The sequence below is a fragment of the Diceros bicornis genome (genome assembly GCF_020826845.1).
Source record: "Diceros bicornis minor isolate mBicDic1 chromosome 30 unlocalized genomic scaffold, mDicBic1.mat.cur SUPER_30_unloc_5, whole genome shotgun sequence".
Taxonomy (NCBI): Eukaryota; Metazoa; Chordata; class Mammalia; order Perissodactyla; family Rhinocerotidae; genus Diceros; species Diceros bicornis.
The window spans coordinates 1,301,852-1,311,150 of record NW_026690903.1 but is presented as its reverse complement, the minus strand read 5'-3'; the positions used below and the strand labels follow the sequence as shown (position 1 = coordinate 1,311,150).

Sequence of the window (9,299 nt, the reverse complement as noted above, 5' to 3'; positions counted from 1 at the left end):
CTAAAGTTTTAAAGATCAAACTTCATTCTAGTTACCTTTCAACTAGTCTATATCAGAAAGATGCTGAGTTTTAGGAAAATACTTCAAAACACAAATTTTATATGTAATTTCAAAAGCAAAAGATGAGTTAAAAATTGGGTGGTAACCAATTTTGCTGCTATATATTAAACTTTAACATGGGAGCAGACATTTTTAGAGAATATAATTGATATTTGCCTATTTATATATTGTAGAATGTTAAAGGATTTACAGTTTTAATAGTATTTCAAATACCAGAGAATAAAAAACAGAACTGTTTCAGTTTTATGAAATAGCTTTTTAGACATAGCATATTTTCAGAGCATATTACTTGAAAATAAAACAATCAGTTAGTGAGGTTTAAGCCATGTGGTTTTATTTTAAACTTGCTCATACCATAGGAGCATCAATAAAAGCCCTCCAGCAGTAGCTGATGCTCTTTCTTTCCACCTGAGCACCAGCTGTATTGTCTTTAAGCATCAAACTCCCGGGCAACACCATAGCCCTCAACTCTGTTTAGTTGAGAAAAGACTTTATGTGTCATGTGTTTTTTCTAGGGCTATGGTGCTCCCAGACTTATTAAGTACAGGGAGAGAGTAAGAGTCTGAACACATTCAATAAACTCCAATGTGCTCAGGTGAGAAGACAGGTGCCTGAACTCACATCTGAAGAACTTAGAGGATGCTTTCTGACTCTGCTTCGTGCCTCTGACTAAGCAGTCCTGGACATCCCCGTTACAGCCACGGAATAACACAGGCAGCCTTGATGGACCAGAATTCCTCCTATGTCCATCATTTGTACACAGCAAACTGGCTTAAGACATCTCATTTCCTGCTGCAGTGGTAATTTTCAGAGATACAGAACTGCCATCTAGTGACTAAGAGAGCAGCAAAATGCTTTACATGAAAAGTGAAATTCTGAGTTTTATAAAACAGAACAGTGAAGCACTAAAGTTGGTATAGTTGACAAAATGTGGCACATGAAAGTTATAGTAAACCTGAAAAAAATGTGTAGGTGAACTAATCAGTTGCTCTCTATGCCTCTAAAACATGTCTTGACATCCGACTCATAAATAGTAGAGTTTAAATATAATAGAATAACTTTGGAAACAAAATTCTCATCTCTTCTCATCCAATGCTGTTGGCAGGAGCCGGTATTAAATAGCCAGATGGTGAGTACCCATGTTGAAGCACCACTTTTATCACAGTGGAGAGAATATGAGGCATAAGCCCAATTGACTGATGTTCAGATCTTCTCTCTTACCCTTGATCAATTTTGTAAACATGGTTTTCTTTATCAGTTAAATATGAATTATAACAGTTACTTTAAAGGATTACTGTAAGAATTGCATAAGGGAATACAGTAAAGGAACTGGCGCACAGTAGATTGAGTTAATTCTCCTTCCCTGTCTCTCTTCTAAGAAACATACAGAAATAATCTAAGAATAGAACCCGTGTATAAAGTAAACTTATGACAAACAGTCAATTGCTCCTGAAGTAAGGGACATCATTGTTGAGTGCTTAACCTCAATTGCCTCCAAATACTGTTAACTCTCAATTAATTTTATGTGTTTTGTCTTCCAGACACTTCACTGGCTACAAGGAAAGGAGAAGTGTGAAATTAATTTCACCCTTGAATGGCCTAGCTGTAACAACAGGTGTTTTAAATCACCTAGTTCTTCAGGTTTTCTGCTTATTACTATATATTTTAACATGGTTCACAGCTGGAGAAAATAAGAAAATCATTATAATTTTACACACACTAATATGTCTTGACTATTACAGCTGGAATCTTAATATATAGAGCAATGTTGTACATGTTTTGTGCTTGTTGATTGTACAGAATACTTTTCTCCAGGTTTTCTTTAATTTTACAGAAAGGAATACTACATTCCAGAGAGCCTAAGTACGTTGTCACACACTAACCAGAAACAGACTTGGGCCTAGAACTCAGGTCTGAGTCACCTGACTTCTACTGGAGCACACCCTCTTCTAACTGGTAATTTATAATACTAAGTTATTTTCAAAAGCACAGTTGAGAGAAATTGTAAATAAATAAAACATGATTTTATATAAAATTAAAAGCTGCGACCCACAATTTCTATTTCATGTGAGTTTTTCCTTTCTTGTAGGTTTCTTGTTTTTAATACTAAGTCCATTTTGGTAACAAGAAAAAAGACATAATGTTTAGTTTCTTTAGTAACATAAAAAAAGCTTCTGTGGAAATTAAAAAGACACTAACTAATGTCTCGTCTACTAAAGCAACTTAAGAATATTATTTGATTTTAGGAAAGCTCTCAGAGATTTTTTTAAAAATCATATCCACGTGACTATTAGTCCAGCCAGGCACATCTCCACATGACATCTCCTAGAGTGTCCAGTTTTCTGCTGGATCCAGCTATTGTCAGGCCCAATGCTCTGGCTGAGTAGAGAATGATGCCGCTTCTGAAAAGTATGTACTCAGTTCCACTTCAACGCTGAGTGATGGAGACACTAGGAAAGGAAAAGATGAAAATATTACCCTAATCAATGATGTAAAACACAAGATATGAACAACCGTTAAAAGAATTTTCTATGAAATTGATCAATTCTACTATCACTACACCAGGCTATTTCCTATCAGTAATTTGACACATAAACAAATAGAATAACGTATTTAATGATATCAATTCTTTTAGTTGTGTGCTTTTCCTTTTAAAACTACATATGCTTATATGTGTTTGCTTTATTTTCAGGTGGTGTCACCGTGTCAAGGCCTCGCGGGCAGGTGGGGCCTTCACTGAGGACTCCCAAGGCCCCCCCTACCTCCGGTGGCTGTGCATGTGCCCTTGGCCTCATGGGTTAAACCCAAGGCTGCAGGTCTCCCATAGCGGCCAGAGAAAGAAGGGCCCATGAGAGAGGTATGCGAGGGGCGCAGGCTGTGCCAACTTCCTCTTCTAAGGTCCCTGAGAGAGAGAGACAGAGAGAGAGAGAGATGAGAGAGCGAGAGAGATCCCTGACCTCTGCATTGCTGACTCCACCACTGGTGTCATGTCACACACCATCCCCCTTCCCCCAGCATCCACATGCCACCCCTGGGAAGGCACCACCACTGGGAGGCCTGTTCGTGGTCACCTCCCTGTTGTCCCTTCAGGACCAGAGCCCAGTGCAGGGGTGTTGGTTCAGACAAACATTTACATGTCCCTCTCCATGAGAATTGTCTTCTGTCATTCTCACATCCCAAACTCCACCCCCAACTTCCTCCTTTGTCTTATCTGAAGATAGTATTTAAGAGGAGCATCTCTGCCATTCTTTTGAGAGACTCCATTTCTCATGTGTCTCCCATGTATACATGTTATGAGCCCAATTTAATCAGGCATGGATTCTTTTACTTGCCTATTTGCATCAGGAACATAATTACTAGCTAGAGAATTAATTAGAGAATATTCATGGTGAATGAAAGATGTTATTTATAATAACATAATGGAATTCCTTGAGGCTTTATTCTTGGGACATGTGTAGGATTAAGTCAGGACACACTGTGAGAGTGATAAATAAGTTCTATATATTTTTCTTCTTCAAGACCATGAATTTCAGCCACAGTTCATACGCATCTACTTTGCAACAATGAAAAACAAACAATGATCTTGAATATTTTGCCCTCAGATTCATTAGTCTTTAAAGTATTAATTGAGCAATTTAAATCTAGATGAGTGAAAGACTATGTAGACTTCTAGAATGTCACGTTAGGTCCTTTAGAAGTGAAGAATTGTTTTTATAAAACATTTCTATTCTTTCTTATACCTTGACAATAATGTTACTCTGAATCTGTTTTAAAGAGGATAATGTCAGATTTACTTTAATTGCACCCTTTTTTAAGTACATTTACCTAATATTTCTTAGTCTCTTGAAAACTTTTATCTTTAGCTCAATCTTCATTTAAATCACCAGAACTATTTGATGAAGGCTATATGAAAATTTACTCAAAAACTCCTCAGAAAATTACTAATTTAATCTGTACTCTGGACAATCCATTGTAAAACTCAAACTGGATTTGCCAGACCCCTCAAAACGGTTCATAACTCTGTTTGTACATTTATCTGGGAACATACTAGCTGAAGGTAATTGTTCATCCCAAATGCTTTCTTTAACTCAATCAGCAATACTTCCAAAGTTTTAATGTAAATGAGACCAATTTGGTGAAATCCAAGTGACTTTTTTTGTTTTTGCATGCCAATGAGATTAAGAAAATAAGTATTTTAATTATTGTTATTGATTTTAAAAATCAGAGATGAAGAAAACAAACTTCTTTGTCCACAGACATTTCTGCAAATGAAATTTAAATCACCAGAACTATTTGATGAATTTTGGTTTCAGTTGAAAAGATTTTCTTGGAAGTTGGTGTTAAAATTAAAATTGGATAAAGAAGAGGATTTTGGAAGTTGTATGTAGTGTCTGTTTTGTCTCCATACTCGTTTAGAATTGCAAGAATTTAGATTTGGAAAGCCCATAAAACAAGAAGTTTTAAATTTTGATTTGACTGACAAGGGAAAATGTCAAATACGGTAAGATTTCATTTACACAATATTCTAGAAAAGATAAACCATAGGGAAAGACAACAGATCGTTACTTGTCATTAGTTTTCATATTTAGTTAATCATTTAGTTTAATAGTTTAATCATTAGTTTTAATTTTTCTTATTAAAAAATGCATTTAAATGATAGCATCCTAATTATGCTTTTGGATGATACCAGAAGTTAACAACCTATTAAATTCTGCAGTAGGAAGAAATGATATGTTGGTTATTGGTGTCTTTGAAGTGTAAGTATTGGCAGTAATGAAACTTTTAAATGAGCTTTTTTGGATTCTAAACTACTGATTTTTTTACTAGATCCTGTTGGGCATGGCATGTTACAAGTTTTAAAAGGCTCTTTAAATTATTGTAGCAGGCTGAAGCTATTAAATTATAATGTAAGCTCTTTATAGATGAAACAGGCAAAAATACAAAAAGCCAGGCACCAATTTATCTTTGTTAAAAAATCAAGTATATCTTACCATACACATGAATGACTTTTGGGTAGACAGACCTGAACTTGACAAGATGGTCTCATTGGTATGGGGAACTTCTTTTGGAATGTTAAAATGGGAGAGGATATATAAATTTTACCTGAGGATGACCCAAGTCGATATGGCAGGTTTAGTTGCTTTTACACTCTTTCTGAGTTATGATCTTGATTAAAAACCTGGTCATAGAGATTCCAAGACAATTGGACCATTTTATGTATCAATATATTAAGATGTCTTATTTCTCTGATACTTTCTGATTTCAGGGTGTCTGGGAAAAACAGTTTCTCAACATAGGTACTTTGGAATATAATTTTTGATTGTTGACTTATTGAATCATAGAATTGTTGAGTTGGAAATAATTTTAGTGGTTTAGAGCCTAACCTCTTCAATTTCTAGGAAATGGAAAGTGAGGTTTCTTGAGTTAAGTCGTCCACAGTCAGACTGATGCTTTAGTGGCAGAGTTGGAACTAAATGCTCAGATGCTTGTCTCCAGATTCCTACTACAGTGCTCTCTGTGCTACATACTATTAAGTAGACAAACCAATGAGTTACCTTCTCCTATCATATACGTAGCCAGCAGGGTCGATTATTTCCCATATGCATTTCTTTCCTTTCTTTTTTAAATAACTACTAACCACAATTAATTTATTCCCCTGTCATGTTTAATGACTATCCTTCTGTGTGTCTCCTCGAGCACACGTGTGGACTCGCTAGAATGGACACCTGCCTGTGATTGGATTGTTGGGCCAGAGGCTGATGTGCATCTGCATCTTGACGAGCTGCAGCCAAATCATCCTCTGAAGTTTTAACAATTTCCATTCCCTCCAACAGTGTTTGAGTCATCCTTGCCCTGGGAATTGTCAGATTGGCATTGTCAGATTTTTAAATTTTTGCCAATCTGATGGGTGAGAAATGAAGTATTTGTTTTCCTCTTTTGACAAACGCATAGAGCTGTGCAACTCCCAAAATTGAGATACAGAACAGTTCCAGCAACCAGAACTCCCTTGAGCTGCTCTTTTGTAGACAACTCTTCCCCTAACCTTAACCACTGGTGGCTAATGATCTGTTGTCTTTCTCTATGGTTTGTCTTTTCTGGAATATCATATAAATGGAATCCTACATTATTTGGCCTTTTGAGTCTGGTTTCTTTCATTTAGCATGATACATTTATTTGAGTGTTCATCCATGTTGTTGACTGTATCAGCAGTTCCTTCTGTTTTATTGCTGAATGTAGTATCCATTGTATGAATTTACCACAGTTTATCCATCCACCAGTTGAAGGACATTTGAGTTATTTTCAGTTTTGTCTTTTTTGACTATGAATAAAGCTGCTATAAATCTTTATGATTTGAGAAGGCAAACAAGTTTTTGTATGAACTTGTCTTCTTCTCCTGGGTAAGCACATAGAAGTGGAATTGCTGGGTCATATGGTATGTGCATGTTTAACATTATTTTAAAAACTGTGGTAGCAAAGTCATGGCCCACAAAGATGTCCTAATCCCTGAACCTGGGAATACATTAGTTTACTTGCCAAAGGTGAATTAAATTTGCTGACGGAATTAAGGTTGCTGATCAACTGACTTTAAAATAGGGAGATGATCCTGGATTATCCAGGTTGGTCCAGTGCATCTCAAAGGCCCTTAAAAGGTAAAGAGAAGCAGTAGAGTAGAGAAAAAGATAGAACAAGGGAAGCAGGGCCAGAGAGATGCCGAGTTCTTGGTTTTGAGGGTGGAGGAGGGGGGCCATAGGGTAAGGAATGTGGTGGTCTCTAGAAGCTTGAAAAGGCTAGGAAATGGATTAAGCTTTAAAGTCCCCCAAAAAGAACCTAGCTCTGCCAACAACTTGATTATAGAACAAAGAGACCCGTGTCAGACTGCTAACCTACAGAACTGTAAAACTATAAATCTGAGTTCATTTAAGCCATGAAAATTGTGCTAATTTGTTACAGCAGCATAACAAACTCCACTTTAAAATTGTTTTCCAAAGAGGCTGAACCACTTTGTGTTCCCACTAGCAATGTAGGAGTGTTCCAGTTACTTTCCATCCTCATTAACACTTGGTATGGTCAACCTCTTTAATTCTCGTCATACCAATATGTACATAGCAGGATCTCAATGTGGTTTTTATGTGCCTTTTTCTCATGATTAACGACCTTGAGCATCTTTTCATGTGCTTATTTGCCATCTGTGTATCTTCTTTGGTGAGTGTCCAAATCTGTGACCATTTTAAACTTGGATTTTCTTATTGACGAGTTTTGAGAGTTCTTTATAGTCCTGTCAGATATGTGACTTGCAAAGGTCTTCTCCCTGTCTGTGGCTTGCCTTCTCCAGCCTCTCACGGGTTTCTTTGTAACGTCTGTGTAAAGTAACTCGAGAGGTTTCACATGACCTTATCTTCCCTCAGATACAGAAACAGAGTGAAGTTGGAGCACCTGAGTCCAATCAGACCTTGATCAGATTTGGGTCTGAGTCTCAGTTTTAGTAAACCCAGGCCTTCCACTTTCCCCTTGTTCCTGTTTGCGGTGCTCCCCTTCCCCGCACAGGGGTCTGGTACTAAGTCTGGTAGATCTCTGTCTCCTCAGGTTTGGGAGCCCACAGAAAACTTAGCTACGCCCGTCAGACATTTCAGCGTAGCTCTCCAGCCTCCTACCTTACATTTTTCACAATATGGCAAATTCCCAAAAGATCACACTAGCAGTATGTTTGACTTAGGACACTTCCACCACTTCTGGAGGTTTCACTTTGCTTTGTGAAAGCTTTTGGCCTATTTCCCCAGATTCCTGTGTGGCACCAAAACTTAACACAGATGCTGTGAGGAAGAGCGGTTGTGTGTCTGAGAGCCTTCAGGTTTCCTCTGCCACACCAAACTAGAAGTTTGGCTAATTTCTCTTTTCCCTAGCCGAGGCTCTGACTAAGCAAGCCAGATCCTCGGCAAGCACCCAGAATCAGAATATGCCTGCAAGGCAAAGAAAGATAAAAATCCCTGCTCATATAAAAGAGTTTTCTTCTTTCTGGAATTTTAGTTGGTTGGTTCTGAAGTTCTCTGATGCTCTAAAAATATATTTATAATTTATCTGGTTTTGTCCAGTTTTGCAGCAATAGTGTTTTCCTGTCCTAGTCTCCTCTAAACCAAAAGTTCCCTTGTCATTAGTTTTTAACTCCATCAGTTATACCCTGTCAATATTATTATTGTTTGGTAAAGTCATGTTTTCAATGATTTATTCAGACGTTTACCCTTTTTTATCCTCACGATCCATTTTTACATCTTAACATTTTTTCTTCTATCAATTTCTTCTTAAAGTACATTCTTTTTCACTTTTTAAATTTTTTCCTTGAGGAGGATTAGCCCTGGGCTAACATCTTTTCCTATCTTCCTCTATCTTGCATGTGGGTCACCACCACGGCATGGCTGATGAGTGCTGTAGGTCCACACCTGAGATCCAAACCCATGAACCCAGGCAACCAAAGTGGTGCGTGGTGAACTTAAACCACTACATCAGGTGGCTGGCCCCCTTAAAGTACATTCCTTCGATGTTCCTTAATGAGCATTTGTTGGTGGTAATACTCAGTAAATGTTTGCATAAAAATATCTTTAATTCACCGCAGTTCTTGAGATATGGTTTGATTGGGTATACACTGAAAGTTATCGACTCTCTGTACCCTGAAGAATTAATCCAACTCTCTCTTGCCTTCCATTGTTAAGAAACGTATCATGGGACTAAATGTAAGTCTCCATAAGTGTTCTGTCACTCTGCGGGGCTTTGAATATCTTCTTTCGTATTTGGTGTTCTTTGGTTTCCCTGGATGGATCTGACTCTAGATTTATTTTTTTAATTCTGCTTGAGATGTATTCAGCTGCTTGAAGCTAGAGTAGAAGAATTTTATTAATTCTGGAAATTTCTGTTATTATGTGTGAATATTCCTTTAAATCATATATACATTTATATTTTTTAATTCAAATATATATACACATTCTTATTTATACACATTCAATATATATTCATTAAATATATATTTATATTATTTAACACAATGTATTATATTATTCAATATAATGATTTATGTTATTCAAAAAAATACATATATTATTCATATATATAGTTTCCTTTACTTGACCAAACTCAAGCCAGGCTCCTTTGAGCCCTCTTCTTCACTAGGCCTTGATCTTGGCCTATAATAACTACAGCCTCTCAGCACAAATGGTTTCACCCCCCACACACACATTAAAGACTTAAAC

At 37.0% G+C, this 9,299-nt stretch overlaps 1 long non-coding RNA gene across 1 annotated transcript; it reads right to left on the bottom strand.

Annotated features, from left to right (window-relative positions):
* Nucleotides 1-2,062: 2,062 nt before the first annotated feature.
* On the bottom strand, nt 2,063-2,961 carry LOC131402176 (uncharacterized). The gene is made up of 2 exons (XR_009218338.1): nt 2,823-2,961; nt 2,063-2,510 (listed from the first exon to the last, which is right to left on the bottom strand). It is a non-coding gene; the product is annotated as an uncharacterized LOC131402176 (long non-coding RNA).
* Nucleotides 2,962-9,299: the final 6,338 nt, after the last annotated feature.